Source organism: Strigops habroptila (genome assembly GCF_004027225.2).
Source record: "Strigops habroptila isolate Jane chromosome 13 unlocalized genomic scaffold, bStrHab1.2.pri S16, whole genome shotgun sequence".
In the NCBI taxonomy this organism is placed as follows: domain Eukaryota; kingdom Metazoa; phylum Chordata; class Aves; order Psittaciformes; family Psittacidae; genus Strigops; species Strigops habroptila.
The window spans coordinates 11,581,899-11,595,189 of record NW_022651054.1 but is presented as its reverse complement, the minus strand read 5'-3'; the positions used below and the strand labels follow the sequence as shown (position 1 = coordinate 11,595,189).

Sequence of the window (13,291 nt, the reverse complement as noted above, 5' to 3'; positions counted from 1 at the left end):
CACCTACCACACTGCTGCCACCGAGGCAGAGCTGAAGTTGTGGGAACCAGTCCCTAAGAGATACCCACCTCCCCCGCCCAGCCTTGCAGCGTCCCTCAGAACCCTCCCCGCTATCTGCACACCCGGCGACTCTCCTGCTGGAGGGCCACTGCCCTCCCTCATATAAGCCAAGAGCGCAGGAGCCAAACACAGAATTACTCTACTGCTGAAATGGAAACTGGCTTCCCATGCAGACACAATGCCAGGTAGCTCAAACCAGGGCCAAGACAGACCAGGCACGAGGCAGCAGACCACACTGCTCACAACCACCTCAGTTCTCATCTTGCTGATGTACAGATCTGGGATTGCGCTATGCTGTGGTACTGGAAATTATCCACCATTAGTACTCACTCCAGCCTCAGTAGTGTGACCAAGCCATGAAAAAGGCACATTCCAAGTTTGCTGGAATAGCATTAGCTATTCACAAGATTCAGTTACAGAAATGGCATGCACGATGTTGGAACTTTAACCCCATCCTCAGTGCTGCTGCTGGTGAACGCTGGGGTCCGAGCTCCTCTGTTAAGCTTCCCCCAACCTAGTCTGTGCTTGCTGCTTACAAATCCAGCTGAGCGAGAACCGAAAACTTCTACCACTATTGATTTAATAGACACCATCTGTTTCAAAATACATACACATGCTCACATTAATGACAACATCCTCTTGATAGACTGTAAAGACATCAGCATTTAAATAAACCAAATTGCTTATATGATCTTTTTCTTCACCCCAAAACTCAGGTGAATCAAGCACAAGACAAACTGCCAACACGGAAGCAACAGTCATTTATCTACAGGTAAACAGGCTTGATGTTTCTAACCAGTATTCCTCTAGTCTTAAAGAAGGATAAACTTAACCCCTTTGCTTTGGCATTAAGCTAACTCCATGCAGAAAACCATGGCAGAGGGAATCATGGGGGGACATCTGTCTAGTTACACAAAAAGAACTTCAGGTTTGTGGCACACAATAGAGCAATTAACAGTGATAGAGAAGGGAAGGTGTAAATAATCCCAGCATGAAGGCCACCGTGCTCTCTCAGATGCAAACCAGCACTGCATCCTGCTTAAGCCCTCACCCTAGCCCTGCCCAGCACAACTCTGACTCACCGGCAGGCCCTGGGGAACAAGAGGTGCTTCCCAAAAGCCTGCCTGGGACCTCACCCAGCAGGGACCAGTGACAACGGGAACCTCAGCACGGACACTTGCTGCAGCACCACCTACGAACCTCAACCACCATGGAGCGTCCTGTAACTGAAATACCTTTTCAAGACAACAGCAACTAGTTCCTGCTTAAAAATATCAGGTAAGTCTTCCAGAATCAATGGAATCACAACTGCAAGATAAAATCCATAAACAGCCAAGTCAAACTGCTGGGCTCTCTCTGCAGCAGCACCAGTGAGGAAGAAACAGCTCAAGTACTGCTGAACACATTAACTAACAAGTACTTTGAATTCATAATGTTGATTTTTTTTATATAGTTATGCATGCATCAGTGCCCTTGATACTGCTTAGTATGACAACACTCTGCACACACGACTTGCTCTGAAGGGGACTGTGTGTTTATAGCACTGGGGAAAGGGATCGCAGCACACACTTAGGGCTTTAGTAACATTTTTCTTAGAAATTTCCTTACCAGCACGTGCCAGCACACAGTGACAGGATAGGCGCCTTCCAGGACAGCAACCTGAAAGCAAGATAGCCTCAGCCACACCTATCTCATCCCCTAAGAGAGCATGAGGTTAACAGTAAAGAATGAGCTTTGAAACATGCTGAATGAGACAAGCATTGCCTCATTCAAGCCTTGCCTCAATGAGTATTGAGAAGAAAAGGCGCTTCTTTAGACATCCAGGATAAGATACAAGTCAGATAGACACGTTTGTTACTGGCTAACCTGCAGTAGCAGACAAGTTCACCAGGTTAAATCTAGAATTCAATTATTCATGAGATAAAAATCATGGTTCTTTCAAATGTTTCTAGTATGTAATACTCATCAGTAGGTCTCAAACCACGGCAGGGACGAGGAGAGGCACTGCTCTAAAATAACTGTAATACAAGAAAACCAGACATTTAACTCTACCCAAGCCAGGGGCACCACAACAAAGCTGACATCATACAGCTACAGCTCACATCACACCAGTGCATCTCTAGTAATGGCACAAGCCCTGTGTGCAGGAGGTGACCATGTGTGTGTCCCTGCTGACCTGGGCAGCATTTATAGACAGAATTCTGAAGAAATAATTTTATGTACTTGAAAACTAGTTTTAAACAGGTCGGGATTATGTCTTAGTGTAAATGCCTATTTTTAAGAACTTAAATTGAGGTGTAACCTACTCTGTCAGGCAGATCAAAAGACAAAGCAACATCACCTATTAATAAACACCTTTGCTCCCAACACCCAGAAGCCACATTAGGAGCCCCATTCTCCTTGTGTCAGGTAATAAAGTAGCTCCTGAGAAAGCCTTCAACCCAGGCAAGGCTTCATCAGCTCAACACATTCTTAGCACACAGGCTGTTCTGCCAATGATATTTAAGCTCCTATGAAAAGGAGAAAGAGGAGACTAGTTGTGACTTCATCAACAGATCTGTGTGTACAGACAGTACTTAACTTACTACTTCTCTACAATAAACCTCACAGAAGAAACCCAGGCTCATTTTGATTAACACATGGCCCTGATACTTGGGAAATATCTTCAAGCGCCATCACAAATTACACGTTACAGGCTGGAAGCTCCCCCACGCCCTGTATGAAATCTGAAATTATTATTTATTAATAGTAATTGCTGATTTTTATTGTCCTCTTGTTTTCCTAAATTCAGGCCTAAGCAGTTCTCATTTTCAGTCTGAGGAGTATTTCAGTGCTCACTTCAGGGACATGGCAGCAGCCCTCCCACAGTCTCTGCCCTTAGTTGAGAACACTGCTGCCCTTCGTACCACGGGAACTCCAACCACTCTGGTTCATGCTACCACAAGCAGGTACAGAGGGTTGTAAATAAACTGGGTAACAAACATACCCAGTGTATTTCTGAGCGATAGAGGCAGGGGCTTTCCAGCTACTGCCTGCCCAGAATAGTTCATAAGAGTGTACAAACCACTGTTGGAAGTTGGTTATGGAGTTCTTGAAGAGAGACAAGGTTGGAGCATTGCGCAAAACAGTCAACAGATGCTAATTCAATAGCTGTCCCATCGATAGCAAGTTGGACAGACACACAAGTTGAGGGCAGACAAAGAATACAAACTGAGCACTTGAGGCTGGGTGGAGCAGAAGAAACAGTACGGGCAGAAGAGGCAGCAACGCACCAAAAGAGACCTTGCATACAGCCATAAAGCTAGGTATTAATGCCCTTTTCTTCTGCAGAACAGGAGTTAACAAGTTACTCCTGTACAGAGGGTGACTGCCATCATTTCAAGGACAAAAATCAACCAAAGTTGGAAGGAGGCAAGCATTTTATTGGATTCTTCATTGCTCTTAGCCTGCACACATTTTTAGATACAGGCATTTAGTGAACACATCCATGGAATCCTGTAACATCTACTCCAAGTGAATGAACAATACCTTCTAAAAAGCCACTACCATTTAATTTAATTTTGGGCAAATTAAAACCAAGCGCAGTGTCATCTGTGGCCATCTACCACCAAAAATTGGACTCCAGATCCGAGACAGACCCAAGAAAAAGCAAAACCTCAATCTGCTTCGGAACTGTTTATGTCTGGTGTTGTACTTGCTCTGATCAACACTGAACTCATTCCCTGAACACTGAATTTCATGCGGAAATGCCATGAGCCACATCTGGAACAGGAGACCACTTGGACAAGCAGCCCCCCCAGGTGCTTCATCCGATCCCCTTTGTATTCCCCAAATCCTTTGTTCTAACGCCTCTCCTACACAACTTTGAGTCTAACCATCAGTATTATCCCCATGATGCAGCAGTACCCGAGTGGCACAGTAATGCTCTTACAGACCCATATTGTTCAAAAGGGATCCCAAAACCTTGAGATGTTATTTTATATGAAGTCAGCACACAAGGAAGGATAATGCAATTAAGTCCATACACTAATAGGAGTTACTCTACTGTGGTCACCAGAGAAAGCAGGGTCTATCTTCTCTTGTGCAACCATAACCCAGTCTCACCAAGAAGTTACATGAACAAATAATAGCACTAAGCAACAATACAGGGGGTTCTCCATATTCCAGAGAATCTTGTGCGTAAAATACCCCCACAAAAATTATAATTCTTATCTGAAGTGTCAATAAAATAAATTCAACAAGTGAATATCTAAAGTGGATCAATCGAAATGGTTATCAGACAAAAAAACCCAGCTTTGCAACAGTGACTGGTCACTTCTCACTGCCAGACAAATCCAGATCCACCCTGCAGAAAAATAAGCCTCAAAACAGAATGCGAGATTTGTTTCATTTCAGAAGGTTCCTGCACCATTAGATTCTTCCCTAAAGAAGAGACTTCATTGTTACGGCAATTAGTATTCCTCCACCCCAGCAAAGGGAAAAAAAGAGCTCTGAAAGGGTAATCTAGCCATTTCGCAGCTTTGCCTCCTTACTCCACCCAGTCTCTCCTCTGCTCAATGGCTGCACACAGCATCCATAAACATGGGAATAGCAAAGGAAACACACAAAAACGAGATCCCTGAGAACAAGCTGGAAATCTGCAATAAATCTTTCTGTTTGAAAATATTTCCTTTGTTTAGTTCCCCAACATAATTCTCCTATTTAACAAATGACTCTAAGGGCAAATAACATCCTGATAGCAGACCCTCCCTCTCCCGAAAACCAGCCGAATGCTGCACAATCATTTACGAAATGATCAGCACTGAATGTGGGTTCTTTAACCCCCATCTCCTAATACTATAAACAATACTGTCATAGGAATACACACTTAAATCATCTCCCCCAAAATACATAATTCAGCCAGGTCAATACACCCAAACGTTTGTTACAGTAAAACAGTGTTTATTAAAGATTTTTAATATAGCTTAGATTAACCTTCCACCATCCCCCAGTTAGGTAATTCATTATGAATTGACTTGACCTGCACCAACCAAGCCCTCTGCTGCAGCACCACCAGTGAGGAAATCTCACCAGTAACACTATGGCAAAGAAAGGGAAGGTGTCACATTATTATTGGTATTAAAGGTCAAGTTTAACTGCATCCACCTTAAACAATAAATAAATGAGCAGCAATCTCACACCCACAGAACTGAGTAAACCCTAAACTTTTCAAGGGAGGCACCACTCCCACCCCCCAACTTCCATCAAAAGCCCTCCCTGCCTGCGCATACCCTCCTGCCGGAACAAAAACCCAGCGCTAAACGGAGCGGTTTAGCAAATTCCATTGCTATGAGGAGGCTTCCAAGCGAAGTCTGCGTGACTGTAGACACCCCGGCAGCGATATGACCCCAAGAAGGAGAGATTAGACCTCCCTCCCCCGTTTTCACTGCAGCTGGCTCTGAAGGTCTGAGCCACCTCCTATCGACGCCTTCCCTGCGAGATCACTGCAGGGAAACAGGCTGGATGTGAAACAAATTCCTAAAATAACCCCTACTCCTCTCCCGTCTATGACCAGCCCGGTTTTGTTCGCCGTGCCGCGGCCGACGCGCGGATCTGGGCCAGCTCCCGACAAACGCCGCCTTGCCCTCGGAGAGGACGGGCAGAGGCGACCGGGGGAGCCCTGCGGTGGGGTTCGGGGGAGGATGCTCGCTGTCCCCTCCGGCGCACACACACCCGGCTCCCCAAACCAGGCTGTATTTTTATCGCTATTCGCGCCCGGCCCACCGCCTCCTTGCCGGCATCTTGCTAAGTCACCGGGAGGAAAGCGGCGGCCTAGGGGGGAGGACACGAAGGCCGGAGCCCACCGCAGGGGCTCCCTCCCCTCCGCCACCCCGCCCCGCTCCCTTGTCTGGCCCACTCCTCCCCCGCGCCCTGTTTTCCTGCTAAGTCACCCACAGCGCGCCCGGCGCCCGCCGAGGGCCAGCGGAGGGGAGAGGGGAGCGGGCCGCGCCCCGCAGCCCCCCCACCCCCAGCGCGCCGCACCCCGCCGGGCCGAGGGGCCCGGCCCCTGCCGCAGCTGCCGCCCGCCCGCCGCCGCCCGGCCTCCACCGCCTCCGCCCCGGCTCCCTCCTCACCACCGGGCGCGGCCGCCATTTTGAGAGCGAGCTGGAGAGAAGGAGGGAGGGGGCAGGGAGGAAGCGGAGGGCGGGGAGCAGCAGCGCAGGGGAGGGGGGAGCGCGGCGCAGCGCCGCGCCGCACCGCACCGCGCGGCCCGCCGGGCCCCGGGACGGCCTCCGGCGGGGGGGCACGGCGGCCGCGGGAGGGCAGGGAGGGGAGGCGCGGCCCCGGCCTTACCCGAGCCGCCGCTTCGCTGTGCTCCGTGGGGCCGGCGCCGCCCGCCTCTCCCATTCACCGGTGCGGCGCGGCAGGGCGGTGCGGTGCGGGGCAGGGAGGAGGGGGCCCGGCGGGTCCCGCAGGCGCTCGCCGCTCGCTCCGCTCCGCGGTCTGTCAGTGGCGCCCCGGCCGCCGGGAGGGAGGGAGGGAGCGGCGCGGCCCGCCGTGCCACTGCGCATGTGCGCGCCGGGGGCGGGGACAGCCGCCCGCCGCCATCTTGGGAGGTGCAGGGCGCGTGTCCCGGCGTGCCCCGCGCCTCCCGGCCTGCCCCGCGCGCGCCCCGCCGTGGCCTGAGGGGAGCGAGGCGGGACGGGGCCGGCGGCGGGCACAGGGCACCGGGCGGCGGGCACCGGGAGCGGCCCCTCGGGCCCGGCCTTGTGGGCCCTCGTTGGGCGCGTGTCCCTCCCCAGGCGCCTGCGCTCCTCACGCTCCAGCCTGCGGTGGAACCTGCTGCCCTGTCACACCCCCCAGCACCGCCCGTGACCGGCACCGCCGCGCTTTGCATCGGCGCTTTAATTAGAGATAAAGCGGCTTTAGTGATGTCTGTAAACGGCAAAGTGAGAAAAGAGGAGCTGCAAATACCAGTGACGAGACTAATGCTGCACGAGGGGCTAGGAAGAGGAAGGAAAGGCAGAGTAGTGCATCCCTGTGGTGCCGCTCGGAGGATGCCTCCTGGACTCTCCCGCAGTGCTCGCAGGACACAGGCTGCGCAGACCCTGCGGTGTGCGGTGGTGTTGAGGACAAGGATGGGGCCTGCAGAGCGCGGCTTCCCGCTCACCGGGGCACCGGGGCAGGGCTGGTGCCGGCTTTGTCCTGGCGCAGCTGCCGGAGCAGTCCCGCAGCGGGGTTACCCGCTCCCGACAGGGCACCGCTGCTGCCTTTGGGCTCCCTGCTGCTCCGGCTCGCCTGGAATCTGCTCCCGGGACAGCACTGTTCTTAGTGAGTAACCTTGTCCCACAGGCCTGGGCTCACCAGAGTTAAAAGAAACACTCGTATCATTTGTGACCGTTACGTCAGGGTTCCTGGAGATCCAGAACTTGGTGTCCCTGCCCAACCCGAACCAGTCTGAGTCTATGTCCCTGTGCCTCTTGTGAGTGCGCATTCACAGTATCGGCATGAAAAAAGTCATGCTTTACACTTGGCATAGAACGCTTTCATAATCTTCTACACACCCTGCTTAGTTAAATATCAAATATCCTTGGTTCAATACATCAGTGTTCCTAATGGTGAGCCGAGGCATAGCCCACCAGTCATGTAATCCACATGCTCAAAAGAGCGACTGACAAGAGAGTACAGACAACCCTGGAGAAAGGGGCAGCCACCTCCCTCCATTGCCCTTGGACAAACAGACAAGCAACAGTGTCGGTCAGAAGCCGAATTTTCCCGTCAGGTATTGTTTTTGCAGTCCTTATGGTCTTCAGAGGTTTGAGTATGGGTGACAGTGGTCCTTCCCTGGGTGCTGTGCACAGGATTCTGTGTGCTGAATGCCAGGGGTGAGCTGGCAGTGGACCCAGCCAGTGCAACTGCTCAATCGCAGTAAATCCAGGTGCCAAAGAGCGAGCCCTGTGGTTAGAGGAAACAGTTACATGTGTCACTATCAAAGGCCAGTGACCAAAGTCACGTCTCATGTTGGCAGCATAACACAACGTTCAGCATGGGCCATAAAGGTTTCTGAAATGCTGATTTGGGGAAAGAAGTAATTTCACATGTGAAGTTATGTGTATAGCAAAAACCTGAAGAATCTTCAAGGGACACTGAAAAATTCATACTCAAATCTCTAGTTTTGTCTGGTTTTCCTCCCAGTAGCAAATCAAATTTGTGCCATGAACCTCTGTTCCGCACTGAGGGCACTGGCAGTGCTTTCTGTCACCTTCACCGCTGTGATGTGGCTTATGGTCAGTCACTTTCTCTTTGTGATGTTATTTTATACAGCAGTAGGCAAGGGAGGGCAATGTAAACCCAACACGCAATGCAGAACTGTGTGTGCATTCAGGACGAATGATGAGTATGAACTGCGTTTAACGTACTTTTTAATTGACAACATTACAAGTTTTAGATCCATTTAAGCCTTGAAAATTCCTTACAGCTTACACCCAGCAATGACGATGCCACAGACATTCCCAAATACACTGGTGACATTCAAAATGGGCTAAAAGTGTGGAGTAGTGCAGTTTCAATATACTGGTTAATATAGTTAGTGATGAGATAAAGGGTAGGCCGTATTTCCAGCACGTGTCAGGGTCCTGTACCCGCATGGCAAGAAGTGTGCAGACACAGTGGTATTAGCCATTGGTCAGCTTTAGCCTCTTGAATTGTTCTCTGGCAATTAATGTACTTCTAATTTTTAAACGTGTTGAGTGCATTTTCTTATCTCCTGAGGCATGCAGCCACTGCCTCGTTTGGGTTTTCATGTGCTGGTTATACAAGGACAGGAGTAGCTTAGAGCCCCACTCCTGCTGTGGGTGAAGGAGAAGAGCCCTTTCCCCCTTCAGGTTAATTATCCGTGAACATGTTCTTGGGTGTGATGTGTGCATGTACCTTGTGTCCTGGAGTCCTGTGGACTTGGCACTGCTGAGCACAGGGCTTTGGGCTGGTGGCTCAGGCATTTTTCATCCATCCGTCCGTCCATCCATCCCTCCATCCATCCCTCCATCCCTCCATCCATCCATCCATCCATCCCTCCATCCATCCCTCCATCCATCCCTCCGTCCCTCCATCCATCCATCCCTCCGTCCATCCATCCATCCATCCATCCATCCATCCATCCATCCATCCATCCATCCATCCACCCACCCACCCATCCATCCATCCACCTATCCATCCATCCCTCCATCCATCCATCCATCCATCCATCCATGCAAGCTGTCTAGTCTTTATCTCACCAGTTTGGCTATAGTGATACTGGGAGACCATGTCCAGAGCCTTGCTGAAGTCAAAGCAGACAGCATCCTCAGCTCTCCCCTCGTCCACAGACTCAAGGGATAGCTAGCCACCTATCCAAGAAATTAAACCCATTTCACAGAGGTCAATGAATTTTCCCAATGCTTGTAAGACCTGGGTATTTTATTCTGCTTTTACAGCTGGCCTTCCTTGTAGTGTCATTGCTTGATACTGGGATGGAAAAAAATCCCAGTTCCCAGCACGGATGAGCCACAAAGAGTCTCAGAGGCCATTTTCCTCAATACTTTCCTGGATTGCCACAGTGCACCTTGGTAATAGAAACCACAGCCCTCCACCTCAGCGGGGATGTGCAGATCAGAGTTGCATAGCTCCTGCTGATCCCAACTTACATTTTCCCTTCAGGATATTCCCGAAGTAGATGTTTACAACAGAGCCACGCTGCGGAGTGAGCCAGGCTCTTCAGTGTGTTTTTCACCATCTGGGGTGGCACACGCAGCTCTATCTTCTGCAGCAGAGATTACACGTTCCAGAACGTTAGAGCAAACCTTGCTAGAAGGTTTCTGCTGAACGCTGAAAACTTCATTCATTCATAATTCACATGTTGCCTGTGAATGAAAGCTGTCATTAATATTCTGTGTGTGTGCATATTTGTGTAGCAGAACACCCGTAGGGACTGTACCGCTGTAACCAGCGAATTTACATCTTGTGAGCCCATGGCGGGGCCTGGCCGGCACGAGTCAAGCAGGACTGGGCTCTACAGCTGCAAAATCACCCGCTTTGCTGGGGTTTAGGTGGAAGCACACGCAGAAGTTTCTGCCAGTGTGTTTGGGGTTTTTAATTTTAACATCACTTGGGGTTTAACTTGAACATACTGGAAAAAATATTTGCAAGCAAAACAGAGAGAAAATACCAATGTGTGGGGAGATGTTGTGTTCCCAATGCAAAGCAGAACACAAAAAGCATTCGGATTAGTTTTTAATGTATATTCACGTTAGAAATCCTACTTCCAGCACTCCTGTAGCTTTTCCTATGTATTATCAACATAAGGAAAAGAGTAACCTGTGACTGTGCCCCCTTTACCCAACCTGCTAATAGCATTAAAAAGCAAAGATAAACCAATCCGGTCTCTAGTGGGTTCGGTGCTGAGAACCTGGGCCTTGTGCAAAGCCACCGCAGAGGTTTTTACTGAAGTGAACCCCTTTTCACATTTAGCATCCCATTTTCACTGCTGGAGGTTCCCACGCCTGTATTCCGTTCTCCCTCTCCACTGGCCATCCTAACAATGGCAGCGTTGTCTTTCTGTACCTCAGTTCAACAGTCTGTCTTTCCATGGATATTATTTGCACATGGTTCCTTCTTTAACCTCACACGTTAGCCCAGCAACAGCTCTTCCTAGAGCCAAAGGTTGAAAGTCCAGGTAGGAGCAGCATTTCAGCAGCTTATCAGTTTCGGTTTTGCCGGCTGCACCCACCCTGGCAGAGCACCTTACCTAAACTTTATTGTTCCCTGCGAGCCCGGCAGCTCTGCGCCCGCCGCACTGTGCACTCACACTTTATCTGCTGGCTCCTTTGTGCTGCGGCGAGGGTGTGAGCAGTGTCTGCTGTCCCTCACCTTCAACCTCCTCTGGCCCCATGCAGTGAGACATTAGAAGTATCCTTCCTCGTGATGCTGTGCAAACAAGATTGCTTGCAGTAACCTTGACAGAGTTTTTACCATAAGCGTATTAATTGCGGGCATTTATTGTTGTACAAGAAGATGTTTTCTGTTCCCAAATTTTTAAATTTAGGTGAAATGACACTTATTCAGAGGATGAATATACTTATTTTTAAATCTTTTATTCAAAATGTTCAGCAAATTATTCCTTATATCATCAGAATGTTTTTTATGAGTTCAAGTGAATGGCAGTAATGTGCACGTTCCAATTAATGTGTAGTAAAGCAAAGCAGAGATAATAAAAGATCCACCTTTCAATCTACCTGGGCACACCAAAGATGCACACATGCTAATCCAGAGGTGTACTACAGCCGAACATGCAGATCAGGTCATCACACGCTCCTGTAGCTAACGAGAATGATTTATGTGCCCAAGTACCTGATTTGCATAGGAAACTGCTGCAAATGCACATGCAGGTATGTTAGATCAGATAAATCTCTCATCAGTGTTATAGATGTGTTTCTGAGCACATTGCAGCTGCAATTAGGCAAAGTTTGATGTACTCGAGGTGCAAGCCTTTGTTGTGCCTGCTTCATTCACACTTGTCACCTCTACAAATCACACTTCAGGCTGAAATCAGAGGAAGGAGCGTACAGGCTGTTGGCAGCAGTGATGTCAGGTTGCTCCACAAATTTGTGTATCAAACAGCAAGTACAATGCAAGAGTTGTTCAGTGCTTGGGGAGAACAGGCCAGGGCACATCAGCATGAGGCAGTAGCATTAAAAGAGGGGAGCACAAACTAACATCAATGTATTCTTAATCCACAGTTATCCCAGATTTGGATTAAACTGCCTTCTGGAGGGGTTTTAGGGCCCTTTTCCTACTGAAGTGTTTCCCTTTGGCTGCAGCATTTCTCCTTCTGACAGGTTTATATTTTAGCAAAGGCTGAGAGAAACTTTTGTGCCAAGTGCATCAGCGGAGCTGCTGCTGAGCCCAAAGCACAGTTAAAACAAAGCAAATGTGTTGCTTTTTTAATTCTTTAAATTCCATTGCTAATTATAGTAGTGTGTAATCGTGTGTGTTGTTATTCTGACACTATCCACCCCTTCTAAATTCCTTTCACTATATTCCTTTTTGATTGAAATAATAAAGCACTGCCAGCAATGCTAAATGACACTGTTTGCATTTTATGTATATATAATCATCATGCAGCAAGGGGGGGGGTTCATTGCACTCAACCTAATATTAAAACACGTTCTTATGTTATTTTTCATGCTTTTGTAATTTTATTGTTTATATATAACACAGAAATCTGGAATTTGCTTCTAAGTTAAGAGTTTCTTCCCTTTAAATCATTTTCAGCCATATGTATTAGTTTGTTATTGCAGAATCACCAGAAGCTCTTTAAAGTTCTGCTTCTACAGCAGAAATCTGCTGCTCAAGATGCTGTAAAGCAATAGGGAAATAGAGCCTCTGTCCCAAGGATGCTGCAGCAGTCCAGCCATAGTCGTAATGGTACGAGCATCTTTAGTTGATCCAGGAAAATCCAAGGAAGATGTTATTCATGTCATTGCCATTGTAGAGGTGGGAAATGGAAAAAGCGATGCAGGAACTGTAACTTGTGGCTGCTCTGAAGGAAACGTCCCTGCAGGTCCTGACCCTGTGATCATGGCATGTCTCACTGACATAACATCTCATTGCTCTGGTCAGGTGCAATGTGAGCTGAGCTGGCTGAACGCTGAGCTGCTGCTCTCCAGAAGGATGACGGACTTTGCAGCTGAAGCTATGAACAAGCCAACAGATTTATAACATAGGGGCCGAGGTACGCAGGGAGCCTGCTCAGGAGCTGCTTCAGAGATGATTTTGATCTTTGTCTTCTAATGTCTTCTAATCAAAAATGCAATCCTGAACAGAAACACTTACCTCTTACAGGCTTCTTTTTTTTTTTTCCTAATGTACTCTTTAACTAATAAATCTGTTACAAACTTAATAAAGTGTAAGTCTGTTCCCCCATTAAAATCAACAATGTTTTACAAAAAAAAAATCACCACTCAGATTTGTAAATGCCACATCCTGATGCTGCATTTTTAAACTTTAGAGTATTTATTATCATGAAAATTAGAATTTTCTTTTGGAGGGGAAAATTTGTAACTTTTGTTTCTCAGCAACATCATGAGTGCTATTGGTCTAAGTGGAAGGTTTAGGAGTAGAAATAGATGGTGCTGAGGCTGCTGACAATGTTTAAAAAGGTGGTCCAGGTTTCCTCCTCACAGGAAGGCACAGTGCACCTTCCCTGCTAGCAGGA

General features: G+C 48.5%; 1 protein-coding gene across 2 annotated transcripts in view; it reads right to left on the bottom strand.

Moving 5' to 3' along the window:
• The window catches only part of PAFAH1B1 (platelet activating factor acetylhydrolase 1b regulatory subunit 1), a 32,722-nt gene extending 26,111 nt beyond the window's left edge, over positions 1-6,611 (bottom strand). Inside the window, exon 1 of one of the 2 annotated variants that reach the window (XM_030472271.1) lies at positions 6,394-6,611. The gene's annotated coding sequence lies outside the window, so the exon portion shown is untranslated. Of the gene's footprint in view, positions 1-6,173; positions 6,291-6,393 lie in introns of those variants that run through there. The other variant, XM_030472272.2, reaches the window with a different exon arrangement.
• Positions 6,612-13,291: the final 6,680 nt, after the last annotated feature.